We start from the raw sequence: 18,749 nt of genomic DNA on the forward strand, positions 1-18,749 counted from the left end.
AGACAGGAACCTTGCCAATTAGCAGTTAAGCGATTCCCCTCACACCAATTTTTTCTAAAGGTAAATGTAGCTAGCTTTGACTAACTTTTCAGTGGAGGCTGCTAGGCTGTGAAGATATTAGTTACAGTGAGACGCCTGCCTCTCTTCTCAGCCACAAGGATGTCTAAGATGACCCAGTCTGACCCCAGGTGTAGCAAAAGCCACAGAAGCCAGTGAGGAATTCCTCTACCCTACCCAGCCATTTGTTCAAGCCTATACCTCTGCAAAAACATTTAATCTTCCTTCAAAAGACAGAAAAACTACTATTCCCTTTTTAATGATTCACTGCTCTTTATTAAAAGTTTGCGCCTTGGAGTTTGTCATTAACTGATTTTTATCTCTGTATATTGTCAACACATACTGCCTTGAAAATGTTTTGCTATGTCTGGAGTATGAAAATATATCAAATCAGTTGTCGCATTACAGATGTAAAGATTACTTTCAGGAATTCACATTTTATTCAGCCAAGTTTGAACTGAAGTTAAAGGAGTTAGAAAGTAACTGTGTAGTACCACTTAAGAAGGTAAACTGTGTTTTGTCTCACATATTTGTGGAGAACATACACAGAAATCATGTGTTTAAAACAACAAACATATGATCATTCACGGGATCCTGATAGATTCTGCTGAACACAGCAATCACTGAGGAGCCAGGAAGTCTAGTTGAAACCAACCTATTATTTGGAGTCTTTATAAGAAAAAAAAATCTGCTTCCTCTGAAATGGTGTTTTGTTTTCATTTTAACACTAGATAAACAGTATGACAGTCTTAACTATAGTATTTAATCATTTTAAGTGCTTGGACATAAAATTTTATTCATCGGCATAACATATCCATGACTGTTATTTTATATCCATACAGCTGTTATTTTGCAATACTGGCTTAATTATGTATTACCACTTAAGCAGGCAAAAAGATTATTAGGCAATCACAGGCAATTCATTAAATATTTTAACCTTGGTACTACAATAGTCCAGATTAAGATAAAATAATACAAATTATGGACTGCCTCAAAGAGCTGTGGAGGCTTGTTTCATTTAGTTTTCATTTAGTTCATGGCCAGAGGAGCTATCTGACCATCCTTTGGAGGAGGTACCTCACTTCTGAGCTCGGCATGGATATCGATCCCCAGCTGCTGACACAGAGCACAGCTCTCACACATGGAGCTGCATCCACTTCACTATAAAACTGCATAGATTGGATCAGGGGCAACAGGAGGATTTGGAAACTATGTGAATGGAGCTTTGCCTCCTTAATTATGCAAGTATCAAGCACTGCACTGCAAGCATAAGCTAACAAGGCTAAAAAAGAGTTTGACTGGAGAGTCCATTTTCTTGAAAACGCATAGCAGTAACTAGCCAAGTTAACTCAAACCTTGGCAGAAAAGCACTAGGTTTCACACTCTGTCGTATTGTATCTACTTAATTTTTACATATGATTTAAAAATGGTAGTGACTTCTAAGTTTGTGCCCATTCAAAATTCTCTTTGTAAGCCTTAATCCCAAAACCAACATGCCTCTTCTCCTCATGTCACTATTTTTGACCCATAGTTCAGGGAAAGGCAGAAGCAGGCTCCAGTCTGAAGGCACTGCAATATGGCAGTGCTGCTGACGATAAATGAGCATAAATAAAGTTCTCTGCCTGCAAAGGAGCACCTTCCCCTTACACAAGTTCCTCTCCAGAGACAGCACATTATTTTCCTCACCTACATACGCAAATGAGAGGCCAGTTAAAAGATTCTGGATGCAATGCCAACCGACCTGAAGGTTCAGTCCTTTCTTTGGAACAAAGTTATTTTCATCTAGCTGTGCCCCAAGAGGAGTTGCAGTGTTGCTGATCTCAGGTTCCTGACAGATCAGAAAGCCTCTTGTTTTTTGTATGCCCAAGCCATTTGTGGGAAGGCACCTACACTCCACAGCCGTCTCACAAGAAGGATCAGTGTTGAAGGAGCTGTTTAGTGCACTGGTTTTACTCAGTATGGCTTTCAGTACTAGAGATCATCTGTACTGTTCTGCTTTTGGCATGGCAGACATCAAGAGCTCACCACATGCCAGCATCTACTGATGCAATGTTGGACAGAGAAGCAGCAGTGGATGGGGTGGTCTCTCCAGCAGGAGGTGTTGCCCCTCTTCCCTAAAGGCAGCTCAGGACACCATGTGTTGAAAACAATTCTTCTAAGGCAGGTGCTGGTAAAGACAGTCTCTTGTATGAGCAAAGGACAACAGTGTGCTCTCTACGTAATGGAAACTTTTACACCATTCACACACCTTCACCAGATATATGTCCCTGAAATAGGTGTCCTGTCACGTACGTGCACTCACACCATTTCTCTCCACTCTAATTGGCACACACAAGTAGTAAGTCAAAGAGCAAAGGTTTATTTTATATCATCCTCTGCCCCTGAAATATGAATATGATACATAACAGAGCTGCACAGCTTTCTAGCACGTACAATTATTACCACATCTTATCAATGTAACTGCATCTGCTGAAAAGACTACACCAAGACCAGCTCCTCAGGAACGCTTTTGACAACACATCACCCTTCCCAGACAGCCTCGCTGTGCAGTTAGTCTGTGCATTCTCTGCCCTTTCATCAAAAAGACCCAGGGTGCTAGTTAACTAATATTTGATAACACGATTAACTCTGGCTGAACTAAGCTGGGGTGTGCTCAGGGAAACAGTTTAGCTTGCTTCCATAGCAGGGGTAATAACCTCTGGGAGAGAGTGAGCAAGCAAGTGTGCATGAAGCCTCCCCCTTTAACCAGCACAGCTGCTGACATAGGAAGCTGTATCTCTTGCCTTCTACTGAAGTTATTTTCAGCAGTATAAAGCAGACTTGTGAAAAAAACATGAATCTGAAGTTACTCTAAAATGCTACTCCAAGGACACATTAGTTCCACTAGAGTCAAAGTATAAGCCAGATGCAATAGGTCAAGTTCTAGTCAAAGAGATTGCACAGAAAGTAAGAGCTAATAATTCTTAATTTGGCATAACATGACATTCCCAACAGCTTCTGTTTCTCCTTCCAGTTACTGTGTCTTGGCAGTCTACATATTTAAAAAAAAAAATCATTGCACAAAACACATTTTCTGTTGGGAAAAAGCAAGAAAAGAAAAGAAAGCAAAGCACCTTTCTTTGTAATACTGTCATTCTGAAAACTGAAGATGCTTTCACGGAAAGGAAAAACATGCCGATCAAAACACGAACGGGACAAAACTTCATTCATTCCTTATTTGCTTAAGAATTACTAAAAAGAAACATTTTGCAGGAGGCTAAGGCAACAGTAATTTAGACAATAATAAATTGAACATTGTAAGAGTAACTATTCCACTGAATAAAAGAACTCTGGCAAGAAACTTTTCACATGGTATTCAACAGGCATTCAAATAAATGAATGAAGTATGCAAGTTAAATCACTTCAAAAATAAAGACTTTCCAGCGGTTTACCATAATGACAACATTGTATAGAAAGACACAATAGCTCTTTGTAGCCCCAAAATTGTCAGTTTTATTTCACACAGATGACTTCCAAAAGCATTTTGTCATGACAATCAAGTTTTGAGGGAAAAAAGACAACCCGTCATTTGATAAATAGATGAAAATAACTGTCATTAAAACCACTTAAGCACTCCTCCTTCTTGTTACCCTTCTCATCTGTAACTGATAAGAAGATTTCAGGGAAGCTCAGTCATTGATGGCAGGATCTAGAAAAGAAACAATTTTGCATAGTTATCATTCACATTCATAGCTTCTAGTTACTGCATTTCACTAACCTGCACTTAATTGGCTTCCTTCTGCCACTGGCATGAGCCCAATGGACCATGTATTTCATACAAATCACCACTCACTGCTGCAATTACACCTAATACCATAAAAATATTTTAGGTTGCATCCTTATCACATTAATACTGCATACAAAGGTAACTATAACAAGGACCTGTTATCCACCAACTAGAACTGCAAGCACCAGCCAGTGCATTAGCCAGAAAGAATCAGACATCATGCAGTTCATTACTTATGGAACATGGTTGAAATCGAAACCAGTGGATTTCTCTGTAACTTCTAGAAAATACACCACTTGCTCACAGAAAAGTATCACCAAATCCAATGAAGGACCAGATGCAACAACTAAACAGAATTAGCAAAGAGGCAAACTACAACTATGTGTTTTCCCAAGAAACATTATCCCGAGATTTGCTGGGCTATGCAAGCAGCTTCTTTAAGATGAAAGGAGAGCATGGATTAGTGAAAGAAAAATCCCTGAGCCTTGCACAACTAGACTAACTCACATGCATCCCTGGAAGGCTGTGTGCACGGCAACCCCACTTCCAACATGCTAAGTAATTAACTGTATTCCCACATTAAAGCTACCATGGCAGACCTCCACCTTGGCAGATTTCTAGCTGGCTTTAATCTTCTTCATCTTCCACATGGCAGGTTCTTCACACCAACTGGCCTCAGTGACAGCTGAGCTTTCAATGCCATACACCACCTTGATGCAAAGGGGGTTTGCCCTTTCCTCCACCTTTACACTGCCATTTAGTCATGGCCCTGACTTAACAACTGCACTGCAGCTGCACATCTACTGACATGACAACAGGAAGCGAGGGTCTTCATCCCCACAGGAATGTAGCTGCCTTTTTGGTTAGCATCTTGCATCCTTTTTCGTGCTGAGGACAGAGCATATGGTCCTTCGAGGGGATATCAAAATAAGTATGACAGGTCAGTGCAATCATCATACTGAATGAATTCAGATGATGCCATATCTAAAATGAAATGTATGCATATAATAAAGATTCAAATGACAAAAAAAAAAAGAAAAATTCTTTATCCTTTATCTGTCCTCTGAATTATTTATGAATTCTGCAACTCCACCTGTTGCCACCAGCCCAAGGACATTACTTCATTTTGGGAATGACACTTGATATTAAAAGATAAGTTAATAAAACTAAGACACTGTGGACCTTCCTTAAAGGCCACAGCAAAACACAATACAACTTCTCTCTTCATTTACAAAGGAAAATTATAAACAATCAATTCAGTTCATGTTTCTCAACTTGTTTCCATAATTCCAAACACAGATTTAAACTCTGATGCATTAAGCCAGCCATGCCTTTTTAACCACTGCAGTTAGGTAAGATTTTCAAAGCATCCTGGATCCTCCATATATTCTTTTAGGGTTACCTCTCTCTAACAGTTCACCATGAATCAACATACAGAAGATTTTAACAATACTATCTCAATTTAGTGGGAGCTTTTAGTACATAATGTGGTTGTTCCAAGAAAATGTGAATGTTCTGCATATATGGAATATATATGCAATTTATAAAATTAAAATATATGCAATTTATCAAATTGCTTTCGATAAAAGCAATTTCATAAGCAATTTCATAAATTAAACAAAAAGAAACAACTTCAACATGTGTAGAGCACAGAGCTTCAACTAACCATGACATACATATTAGTGAATTTTAAATTCTGCTGTCTGCCCACTTAAATGAATTCTCTTGATTCAAGTTCCATCACATACTAGTTCTTCGATTTCAAACAAACAAACTGGGAGGAACAAGGCTTAGCCAGTAAGCACAATTTTCATACCTACATTTACACACCCTTCTCCCTCCAATACCCCTTCAATGAACTGAAACAAGTTTACAGTTTATCTGTAGAGCACAGAACACTGAGGCAGAATAAATATATAAAAAAAAAAGTCAAATCAACTATCAGTTTTGGTTGCTACTTTATTCATAGTGGAACCTGACAATTAAATAGGTATACAGATCTGAACTGCTACACAAAATCACCCACACCGTTAACACCTTCCTACTACAACAACATACCAATACTCTCTAGCAGTGCTAAAGGAATGACATTTGGAAAAATCACCATGAAGACGTGACTGTCTTCATGTCAGATCTGAAATGAACTGAAGTGGGTCAAAACCTGCAGGTCCCCAAGTGTCAAGGGACCCCTAAACATTAGCCCTTCATGATTTACCAACAGCCTCTTCTCTGCCACAGAGGAGATTACTCTGTTCTTACCTGTGACCTTTATTTCAATGTTTTCTGCTTTTATTTTTACCTAACTCAGCAGCTATTGGGTTTATGTTCTGCTCCCAGGAGATCCCAAATTCCACAAGAACTTTTAACTGATTAATTATTTGGGATTCTTGTTTGTTTTGTTGGGTTTTTTCTTCTCCATAGTCACCTAAAAGGGAACTAGAAATTGTACAGTTCTAACAGTAAAAGAGAGATGTGTGAATAAATTTAAGAGCTTTCAAGGTACCACCACCATCAATCTCCAGTATCACCCACAGACCTTGCAAGCCATTTGTCAGCTTCCTGCAGCCAAAAAAATGCACCATTTGCTGTGTTGCCAAGCACACAGCTCAGTTGAGGCCTGAAACAGAAAGCCAGGCAGGCAGGTATTTAATAAGCAAACTTGTTTTGGGGAAAAAAAGCAGTGCAAGAGATATTACCTGTGTTGCAAGTGAAAGAAGCAAATGGCTTGCAAGCAGAGACCACTTTCGTTTAGCGGTCAACTGTATCTTCAGCAGTATCTGCTTTTGTTCAGTTTGGTACCATGCAGTGTTACTCAGGAAAAGGAGACGCAGTCAAAAAAAATATTTATTTGCCCTTCAGTCTGCATCAGAACTGGCACTCACCCCTGAACAGTCTCCCTCGCTACTGTGAGAAAGCTACCAAAAGGGACCTTCCCTTCCCATTCTCTTGCTGTTGGCCAAAGAAACAAAGAGAACAGGCAGAGACTTTTGGATGTGTAAAACACCACTGAGCAGGAAATTAAGGTTCAATGGGTAACATTTAACAAGAGCCCCAAATTCTCCTGTTGTCACTGCTGTATATTTGAGGTTATTACTCCCTCACTGTTAACAGTTCTCTAGTATTATGCGAATCCCAGATGTTCTGCACAGAAAACCCTCTCAAACCTACAATTATTTACAGTTGCAACCTGCTCAAATGTACATCTCATTTTTTTGAAAACTAACGAATTAATACAAGTAACATATCTCACATTCCAGGGTTGCCATTTAACTCTCAGTGCCACAGGTTCTCTAGTGTCTCCTGAAATACTTTCTAGTGGTGCTAAAAGAATGACATTTGGATAAAATCACCTGTGTGCTGATAGGAAAACATCCTTCTGAAGATTTTCACAAGCTAGCTGGATGCAATTGAAGTCAGCCCTCAGAAAATAAGGAAAGTCATTTTCCTGACCAAACATGCTCACTAAATGCTTCTGGCTATGACATTATTTCATAATTGACACATTATACACAAACACCTCAAGAAAATATCTTTCTGTGTATGTCTGGATTACACAGCTATTTATACCCAGTGCTTTTGCAGAGCCTTCCCAGTGCTGCACAATGCTCTTGAATACAAATGGCAAACTGATCATTTCAAATGACAGGGTTTTTTTTTTTGTTTTCGGTATTTTTAATGTTAAAAAAATTGTACCTCAACATGGTCTTTAATCTAATCCTTACCCTGAACAATTGAAGTACATCCATATTAATCTATTAGATGCTTTTCCACACCACACCTATGGCACTGCATAAATTGCTGTAATTTAAATGAATTACTACTTGAAATTCTCATTTGGTAAGAAACATGCAGTGTTACAAGGCACTGGAACGAAAAATGCGCACTATGGTAACTAAGTTTTATAACACAGTACATTTAGGTTCTCATAAGCCAGCTATTCTAAATTGTTAAAGGACAAGAATATTGGACTGATCACAGAGAACACACATCAGTATGTCCAAGAAATCAATAGTATGAAATTAAATCCACAGTTTATTTAAATACTTTCCATAGCCATATATGCAGAATACACTTTAATAATGCCAATTAAGATGGCTGAAAAACACTACTGCAAAAGACATTAACCCCAATAGTAATTCTGTCTCTGCCCTAGATAACCTGTATTTTTCTCTTTAAATATCTAATTTGTTGAAACTCATTGAAGAAAAAGAACTTGGGGTGGAGGGGAAAGAAAGACAAAAGAAAAAAAAAAACGCCTCAAGTTCTATTCTTACATTATTCTGCATATTACTACTGCTTAACAATGACTTGTTTAAGACTGCACATTTCAACTACCTAACAGTAAAGAATGAAAAGCTTCTTGCTACAAGCTAAAAAGAAAGTCTTTACCATGCTCCTTGAAGAGCTCATTTTCACATTACTCAGGCTTCATTATGCTGAATCAATATTCGTTTAGTCACTGGGGTTATTGACATATTTTAAAATAAAAGTATACCCTTCAGCTACTGCACTCATTACGGGTAATTTGTCTTGTCAGGGAGCAGGGAATATTATCCCAGTCTTTCAGGGGCTGACAGCCCATGGAAATACCTCCCCTTGGTTACAACTGTAAATAATTTTAAGGTAAAATATTGAAAAATCAATGACTGTTTCCTGCAATCTGTCACAAACAAATCAATCATAATCTGCACAGCCAGAGAGTATGATTTGAAGGAGATGAGAGCAGATGTAATTCTTCGCTGGAATCTCTCATTTCAAAAAATCACTTCACATAATGGTGTTATCATTTAAACACTTAGCAGTCACTGTAACTACCACCCCTAACATTTAGTTGGAAAAAAACACAAGGAAGAGGAAGAGAAATACCACTGCTGTTATGTAAACAAACACTTGATTTAAATGGTTGCAACATTAGCAAATTTCACAGATCTAATAGCTAGGCTTGTCTCTCCACCAAAGTCCAAGATGCTTTTCTTGACCAATGGAAGACTGTCTATAAATTAGCTTCTTAAAACAAAAAGCATTTTAGAAGAAAAGTAGGCTTCACAAAAGTTGAGCAGTAATATTCCATACTAACACTGCTTCTAAAATATTTCCAGTTTGTTCACTCCAAGCTGCTCATAACAGAACTACGCATCAAATTCTCAAGTGATTAAGAAAGGAGAATTATCTGAGGTACCTTTGTCTTTTTAAGAGCAGTAACTATTTCAATGCTTCTTTGTCCTCTACATATTGCATTTCACATCTAATTTTCATTAAGCACATACAGACTCAACTTTAGTGCAGGTAACCACCTTGAAGTACTGCAGAAAGTCATAACTTACATAAATTAATTTATAATATATTTTCAACTTGCACTCAAAGAGATTAACTGTTGTATATGGAATTACATCTGTATAAAGGCTCAATTTATACATAAAGAATTAACTACTGTGCAGTCAAAATGCTATAAACTGATCTTTGTAAATGTGAATAATTTGTGTAAAACTAATCTATATTTACACCAATTTTTGGCCTGAAATTATTTCCTTATCTGTCCCCCCACATTACATTTTTACCCTGATACTACGGTGTTTGAGAAACTTGTGTGCAGATCAGTCAAGATAAAAAAGCAGCAAACAGGATGAAAGTGTTCAACTGCAACCGTGGGCCTAAGCCTGCACTCTTTGCACAAACCAAATTCCCCAATGCTCATGGAGCATTTCACTCCAGAGTCTATAACTTGAACTCTTAATCTTTAACATGCAGAACCTGTTATCACATATTCATTTTAATCACATTAACCTTACCAACTCATATTTCTGAACATTTATCTTACAACTGTGAGACTAAGGAAAAAATGCAATCAAAAAGATTAAATTATTTTCTCTTTTCTTGAAAAAAAAAATCACTTAATACCGTTTTTAAAAATGAAAGAATAGGGGATACTGTACATCCAAGTAAAGCTCTCCAAGGTTTATCTTCCTTTAAAGCAGGCTTTAAGACTCTTTATCTTCTATATGGAAAACACACATCTCTAATTCTTTACTGATGCACATCAAATCCACTATTGTTTGTAACAGCTGGACAGATTCTGATTCTTAGCGAAATAAACTATTAAAGAGAAACTAAATTCCTAGCCCAGAAGAAACCGTTCCTGCCTGAAAGGCTAACTAAGTGCAGGAAAACTGCAAATGCCAGCCGTGAAGTGAATCAGCTTATCCTGGGGAAAGGCCACTCTATTGTGAAAGAAAGCAGGAGGAGGCAGAGTGAGTAATCGTTAAAAACAAGAGTAGCTCCTAGAAACGTGTTGCAGTACCTCATTTCTTCCCTGGAAGAGATCTATAATGAAGCTATCTGATGGAGAGACAGCCTCAGGCTCATCAACCCTTTTAAATCTCCTCACTGGAGGGAAGACCCTGCTTACTACATTAGGCGTTTCTGGAGGGAGAAGCAGTGTGCCATACTGAACATATCGGCATCCTTCCCCAGTGCCATTCTCCTGAGCCAGGTTGTTATATCTCATGACAATCACCTAATTAGTTGCGTCAAAAATCACAGAAGATAGAAGAAATCCATTCTTCCTACATGCCAGTTCTCCAATTTGTAAAAACGAAGGCAATGACTGTTCCCCTCCATCGTAAGGCACTTAAGAAATGTTAATAATAGTTAAGCCAGTCACATCTCCCAGACAACACTGTCAGATCCATTCTTGCAATATTTGAGAACTATTGGACTCAGGAGGGCGCTCCCACAAGTTCCAGATAGAAAAAGACTCACAAATTCCATCCTTAGATGCAAGAGGTCTCAGAGGGCTGTGCCACAGCAGACATTTCACAACTGCTCTGACAAGGGAAGCCCTAAGAAGAAAGAGCAGCACATGCTGTGGCACTACAGATGCTTATGTTCATAGGACAGGACTACAAGTGCTATTTTCTGCTGGACAAAGCATTAAGATACTGCAGCAGCTAAGAGGACTGTGAAGTCTTTCTGGTTAAGCAGTTGAACTAGCTTCAATTTCTTGAATGAAAAAGTATTTTTCTTCATTTCATCTTTCTCAAGAAACAAAAGAACTAAAGGTTATGGAAAGAGCTGAAAAAAAAACACTGGCTTAAAAAAATCTAGTAGCATTTCCTCTAGTATCCACCTTTCTGATTTACTGCTCTCATAATATTCATTTAAGCCACTAGTGTATGCACATTTATTTAATGCAGCTGCACATGATCACTGAACAATAAAGCAGTGCAATATTATATCATGCAGTACTATTCATATTACACTATTATCAATACTCTACCTAATGAAGTTTGTAAAGTTTCCATGTTTGAGTGTTACAGAAAGAAGAATCCTGCTTTGAAATAGCTCCTGCCTTCCAACTCTGTTCTTCCCTTCTTCAGCAATGCTTAGGCCAGTTTCACTGAGCTCACCTAGATGAAAAAGAAAGAAGAACAATTGTTACAATGATTGTCATCTGCACCACATGATTTTCTTAACAGAAATAGGACCGAAGCTAATGTATCTGGAAATATTTCTTATGCATTCTGTTAGACAGAACCCAATAATTACAAAGGAAAGTGACACTACTGTAATGCCTTATTTAAGGAATCTTAGCATACACAAGACAAATTACTTACCATTAACTCTGAATTGGATTAAATATGGTTAAAAAGAGCCACAAGCCCAAATGCATTCTTGCTTTGTATGAGGTCTCTTCCTGCACTCAGGTGGGTACAAGTTAGGAGGGACTGCTGGATTCATTTTTCCCATCGTGGACCTCGCTGCTTCTGCTCTTGAGTGCAACCTGTAAAGGCAAAAAGTGGATATATGTAGAACAAGAAAACAGAACAAAAAGAGAGTATTTGTCACTAAGTTAGATAGCAGGTTTCTCTCACAAATGAGGATTACAGACTGAACAATGCAAGGGCTTCTTCACTCATTGATCTATTGTTTTTGTTAAATCCCACAGGCACCATATTAGTACCACATCCCACTGGTTTGAGTTCAGTTCTGCATTTTTGGAGAGATGCACCACAAACAAGTGCCTACGGACATCAAAGATCTGTGGAATATGGAAATTTAATGGCATTTAGCTAACAAACCAGTAACAGCATTAATAATTTGCTTTTGCTCAAAAGCACAACAGTCTAACAAATTATGTATGGGCACCAATTTAAATCTGAATATTTCCGAGAAAAGCAGAGGGTTGCAGTTAGGTAAACAGAGGCGCAGAGGTTACAGGAACAGAGTTAGGCCAGAGAGTGCCAGAAACTGAATAAGAAAACAAGTCTGTGATTCAAGATTCCTAGATCCTTCCCTACTACCAAGTCTTCCCATCATCTTATCCAGTACAAAAGTGTCTTCACCCTTCTGCAGCCTTCCCTCAGACAGCTATCCAGGTGGGCTAAGGTTAAATTTTACTTAGGGACACAGTAGCATGATTTATGCCACAGGGAACATCACCTGAATTTTAACTGAAGCAAGAAATTAAAAACTGAAATAAACTTCAGAAAGAGCAAAGAGAAAAAAAATAAAAATACCTTTAAAATACCCTTTGAACCATAGGCTCTAGAGCCATTCTCTTCCCAGGAGGCATTTATGGATCCTAATACCTACAGAAGGTGGGAGAAGGTAAGGCCCTCCCCAGACAACAGCCAGGAAGCCAACACAAACAAAGTAATTCCTGCACTGTCAATATCATAAAGAAGTTGTAGGCACCTTTTTATAATGACAGAGTACTCTTAATAAAAGCTTCAAGCAGGTTTTATAGCAGCATATTATCCAATGAAACCGGTAATAAACAGCACTGTAGCATTATTTAGTGCAACTCTAATACGCCAAGAGCCGCAACCTCAGTTTTATTTATCACACAGGCTAAAATGTTAGTTCTTGGCTTTACAGTAGCAGCCAAGCCTGTAGCTATTTTATCCCAGCACACTGCCATCTGGATATTGATACTTTGCTATGAGATATGAAAGAAGAGCATAGTTACCTAATACAGCTTAACTGAAAACAGGACCTACATAATACACATTATTCCATATAAAATTAAATCTGAAGGGCACAAAAAGTTCTGTGGATGTCAGCAGAGAATATTTCAGAAGTAAACATTGAGTTCTTGATCTGTGATAGAAATGCTGAGAAATACTGTGAAAAAGATGTGCTTATGCTCTGCTGGGAAAAAATAGCTCAGGAAGAAGCATCTCCCTATGGAGGAGTAGGAGAGTGATCAGTCACAAGTTTGTTAATATAGTAAACTTTTATGATGATCTGCATTCACCTTGAAAGGTCTGACTGGCTTGCTTTTTTCCCAATGAGATATACTTAAAAAATACTAAAATATTATTCTGGCTTTACAAATACATTCACCTTAATCTGCAGAAAGCAGCTTCAAGCATCACTTGTATCTTCATTATCCCCATTAAGGGACAGAAACGAAGAAACTCTAATAAAAATCAGAAATTATGAGCTGTTAAAACAAAAATTCTTTGGGTGTAAGACTACGAAGGCTACCCAGCTTTACATGTCTTCTCAGAGAGGGAACACTGAGGTCTCGTAAATACCGGTCATAAGGACTGGAAATATATGTAAGTAAAGTAGATAAAACACAAACCCCTTTTTACATAACACTGCTATTTAAAGTCACCCACCTCCAACACCCACACTGGAGATCACATTCCAGCTACGGGAGCTCCCATCATGCTGCAGCACCTGCAGTTGAAAGGGAGTTTGACACTGTATGGAAAGCTATGGGCACATGCACGTCCCACGGAATGGCACAGGGAGCCACAGCCATCCTTCCTGCTGAGGTGCTTCTCTTTCACAATAAGGAGCCAACAGTAGATGTGTCTTCCTTTAAGTGAAAAAACTTGCTTAGACATGAAAGAGAGCATTTTTAAATTTTCTCCACTAAAGTCAACGATTAGGAGAGTCTATTTTCTACATATGCCCATGGAACTTTAAGCAAAATAAACCCTAAAGACATTCTTAACTTAGTCCATATTATGCCAACAAATTCAAGCAAATTGTGCCATTTAAGTTAACTACAGGAAACTATAAGAAAAGTGAAATACCTTTTCAGGTTCTCCCATGATATTTCAAGGTCTTTAGAGTTACAAGTTCAATACAATAACTAGGTGCTTAAAAGTCCTGCCGGCTGTGCTTCTGTGTATGCTTTTATCCTACATACTAAACAGGTTTGCTGATGCAATTTAAAAAGGAACTCAGACTGATAATCAGGTTCCTTTCAGCAGGGGGGGGAAAAAAAAAGAAAAAAAGAGATTTTACATAGAAAGGCTTGCTAAAAAAAAAAACCCCACCCCCCCCCCCCCCCCCCCAAACAGTCTATCTAAGCCACCTAATACCCAATTGCTAAACACAGAAGAGTTATTCTAGGTGTTTGTGAGCTTATACCTTGGTCTCAGACTGAACAGAGCATAGTAACAAATAATAAATGCAGATAAATGCAGGCAGAAGAAAGAAGAGAGTAGCCGAGGGTGTCTTGCAGAGCTCTCCCCAAGATCATTCACCTAGGCTAAAAGCCACCAGCACTTCCACTGCAGACTGGCCCTGTAACTCCCAGCACTTCACCCTGGGAAGCCAGCAGCAACGCGCAGATGAGGAGGTACCTGCAGGAAAGTGGCCCTAAGTTTTACTGACGGTGCTTCAGCCAGTATTTTAGATGCACTGCTTTAGTTCTTGCTCAGCTAATAACGTATTGATTTAACATAGAAAAACACAAGCCACTCCCTCCTCTTTGCATGTAATTGGTTTTACTTCCATTGTAGTGCAAAGGTGAGAAAGGAAAATCTTTTTCTCTTCATGCTTAATTAAAAAGATGCATAGTAACATGTATTTATTTTGCTCTGAGTTGTTAATACTTTTAAATATACTGTATAAAACATCTCTTAGCAGATGTTTTCAGCAGCAGTTTCCACTGCCATCTAAGTCTTAGTGTTTTGTTTACAGGGACACCTTTAAACACAACAGACGAAGGGGGATTATCTTTTGTTGTTGTTTTTTTTTTAAAGAGGATTCCTTTTAATATCACATACATGACATCTTGGTAATATATTCATAAATTGAAGCAGATAAACAAATTACTCAGTAAGTGTCTAAGCTCAGGTATTCTGATAAAGAAATATTAAACAGGTTTTGAGAAAACAGCCTCCTTCTCATCTACTCATGTAAAAATAAAATAAAGAGTCGAAATGATCTCCTAATGCATCTCCCTTCATAATTCATGCCGAAAGATGACATTTTCTCAGGATCTTAATTAAGATAATGATGAACACCTGTGTCGGCATTCTTTGGCAAGACAGCATTATCCATCATAATCTTTTAAGTACTCTCAAAAAAACCCAGCAAAATAGTATGATGGAACCAATCTGTTGCCTCTCTTTGCACTAAGTTTTACGTCTCAGATGCACACCAGAATGATTAGATCTTTAAAGACTGCAATAAAAGCAGGATCGTTATATTTTAATGTTTCATCAGAAAGTAGCTATTAAAGTAATTAAGTTAAGGTGTAACATACCTAAGATACCCAAGTTTAACTCCATCCACTACAAGCCACCTGCAAACAAAACACAGTTAGAGCCCACCAATGGCTGTACTTTAAAAATGCAACTTACTGTTATGTTCAAGATCACCTTGCATCTTTTTTCCCTCCCATAAAGATAATATTCACAGATGATCCCTATTCTGTTTATGTGCTAATTTATTAAGCTATTTTATGCTGTACCACATATGTTTGCAAAACCTAAATGAAATTATGCAGATTAAACCAATGTAGAAAAACTAATATGCAAGTTCAAATATTGCTACACTTTGGGTCACCACATTTCGTGCAGTCATCTCAAATGCAAGTTCTCCTTGTGTCAAAAACCCTATTGGAGCTCTACTACTACAGTAAGCAAAGACCATTTTAAACAGCTTTACAGGACCAGCCCAGAAGACTGAAGGCTATAGAAATAATGACTTTAATCGTGTATTTATATAAGCCAAATTTAAAGTCACAAGCCTTTAATTTAAATAAAGCAAAGAGTGCACAACCAGCCTGTAAATCCTACTCATCATTAGGTAAGAACTTAATGCTAATGTTTCTTCTATCGCATTAATGTTTAGCTTCCAAGGAATTATGATGAAAAATATATCAATTACAGAATTTTAATATTGACTTGCACTTACATCATTTCATTGGCAGCTGCAAAGCAAACACCTGATACCAAGAACTTATCCATACCTTCAAATGCAGTAAAAATGAAAAGCAGCAAATGAATCCTGAAGCACTACACATTTGTTATAAAAATTGACAGACCTACATAAACAAGCGTCTTGAAACAAACTTCTTATTTCCCTTCAATCAAAGGGCTGAAAAGACCTGCAAAGCAGATTAGTCTTAAGCTTTCACATTTTAGTATGGCTCTACGGGAGTTAAAAGTTGCTGTGACTAGTCATTCAGTCGAGCTATCAATGTGCAAATAAAGCAGAAAATAGAGACATCCTTAAGAAATGAGCCTCAAAGTTGATACAAAGTGAAGGTGACAACCAAAGCAATAGAACGATAAACTAAATGTTTCAATATCTTGAATAATTATCTACAGCCCCTTTAAAACTGCAAAGAATATAATCGTGGCATAATGTGGTGAGAATGTTGGTTTGACAGACACTTGATGGCACAAGAGTCCTACGGCTCCCGCTTATTAATCGGCTCTGGTACTCTGCTGCCGTGCATGAAAGTATGCCTGAACTCACCACAGTTCCCGAAACGAAGCAAGATTAGTAGAACATCAGAAATAAAGAGGGTAATTTTACATGACGTTAACCTTACCTCCTCTTCACAAAAAAAAGCCAGATGCCACGGGAAGATGGTTAGAACTTCTCCCTACAAAGAAACGTGCAAGGAAAAGGGGCTGGTTATTCTGCTCGCACACCAAATGAATGTTAAACGTATAAAACTTTAGCTGATGATACCTCCCTCCCGGAATAAGGGCTATTGTCAGAGGATTATAAGAGAAATGCTTTTGACTGGAAAAAGAAACGCGGTGCATGAGAGCGGCAGCTGAAATGAGCCGCGGTACAAACACCGGTGACACCGTGCGCTGAAAACTGGTGGAAGTGCACACCTGTGTGGAGTGAGCTTGTAAGGGAGCGTGGATTCGCCGACAGAGCCTGCCCGGGCACCGGGGACACGGGGACTGCTAAGAAAACGGCACAACGACGCTTCCACGTTAGGAAAAATAAATAAAGATAAATTAAAACGCGGGGAAATTAGATAAAGTAGGGAAATGACAGGCAAACCGCTGCTCGACAGCCGCACCGAGGAGGGTGCCCAGACCCAACTAGCCTCGCTGTACGCCGCTCCCGCGATCGCCGCCTTACTGCGGGGCCCGACGCGGCAGCGCTCTCCGGCTCAGCAGGACAGCGACCCTGGGAGGCGACCGGACCGAGAGCTACTCCGCGCCGCCAGCGTCCCGGGAGCTGCTGCCCGTTGGGGCCAGAGCAGTGCCGGGGCCCGCCCGGCAGGGGGCGCCCCAGCACGGTAGGGCAGCGCTGCCGCCAGGGCCCGCATCTCCGCCGGACGCCGCCGTCCCGCCACGCCGCTTCCTCTCCTCACCTCACCAGCGGGCCCGGCCCCGCGCGACCTGACACGACCAGCAGCCGCCCCGGGCGGAGCGGGGCTGATCCCGACCGGGCTGGGCCTCGGCCCGCAGGACCTCCACTCGCCGTCCTGCCAGCGCCGCCTCCGGACTCCCCGGCAACCGCGCCGCAGGCCGCCACCGCCCCTTCACACCCCGTTCCGCCCAGCGCTGACGGACCTCGGCGACCTGTGGAGCTTCTGCCCAGGCCTTCTTCGCGTCTCCGCGTCCGTTCCTCTGGGTCCAGCGTCGAGAGGACTCAGGGCAGGGAGATGTAAAAGTTACAAGATTAAAAAATTTACTAAGATAAATGTAATTAAATCGTCTCCGTCTCCCGGGAAAGGCATGGACGGGGAGAGGGGGTCCGGCACCGCCGGTGCCAGGTCGGGGCGCGGAACCCAGCGGAGGGTACGATCAGCGGCCGCGGTAGCAGAGCTCTGCCTCAGCCGCGAGTGGAAACAAGCGAGAAGGGAATAACCCGGGATGTGTTCCTGCAGGGAAATGTATCTGGTGGAATCAAAGGAGATTACATCTCCTGATCGGCCGGGATTTATCCCGATTCATATGGTTTTAATCTGCTTTCGTATCCTTAGAACGACCCCACAGAAGTGACTTTCCCAGCAGCAAGGGCAGCTCTCTGGGACTGATACTGGCATAGACATCCTGAGAAGGGTCCTCATTTTCCCTGAGTTTCCACTCAGTCCACCCCCTCCTGAGAGCCCAGGGAAGCTGCCTGGATTTGCAAAGTGCCATTGACTGTGCTGTCTATGAGTAACAGGATATGGTGTACTGCTCAGGAGAGGTATTTAAGAAGACTGCCGGTTCCTTGGAGACACTGTGGAGGACTGGTGACACCCATAACCTACTGCTTTGAAGCTGGAGGAACACACGATTACCTTGAGAGTATTCAGGGCGACAAATCTATAGTGATGTAGTTCACTGAACACTAGTTTTCTGCTGTAAGTATAAGGACTATCGCAGGTCAGCGCCGGGGCACGGCCGGAGCCGGTGCCGGCGCGGCGGAGGCCGCCCCCCGCCCGCTCGGCCCCGCGGCTCCCTCGAGGGCTGCGGGAGGAGTCACGGGCCCGGCCCCTCCCCGCCGCCTCCGCCCAGCGCTCCCGTCTCGGGGCCGCGCCGCCGGGAGCTGCGTGCGCGGCGCCAGGTCCGGCCCACCGCGGATCATGGCGATTGACGGTAAGTAGGCCAATAACGGGCTCCCCTCGCCCCCGGTCGCCCCCCTTCCCTCTCCCTCTCCCTCCCTCTCCTCCCCGGGCACGGGTGGCGGGGGCGGGCTCCCACCGCGCCGGGAG

At 40.7% G+C, this 18,749-nt stretch overlaps 1 long non-coding RNA gene across 1 annotated transcript; it reads right to left on the bottom strand.

Annotated features, from left to right (window-relative positions):
* Window positions 1-3,523: 3,523 nt before the first annotated feature.
* LOC130610031 (uncharacterized) lies at window positions 3,524-11,598 on the bottom strand. Its single transcript, XR_008974945.1, has 3 exons — window positions 11,437-11,598; window positions 11,100-11,229; window positions 3,524-3,745 (listed from the first exon to the last, which is right to left on the bottom strand). It is a non-coding gene; the product is annotated as an uncharacterized LOC130610031 (long non-coding RNA).
* Window positions 11,599-18,749: the final 7,151 nt, after the last annotated feature.

This window comes from Pezoporus wallicus, unplaced genomic scaffold (genome assembly GCF_028554395.1).
Source record: "Pezoporus wallicus isolate ANWC-B61680 ecotype Strahan unplaced genomic scaffold, APGP_CSIRO_Pwel_v1 contig_13784, whole genome shotgun sequence".
NCBI classification, from domain to species: Eukaryota; Metazoa; Chordata; class Aves; order Psittaciformes; family Psittacidae; genus Pezoporus; species Pezoporus wallicus.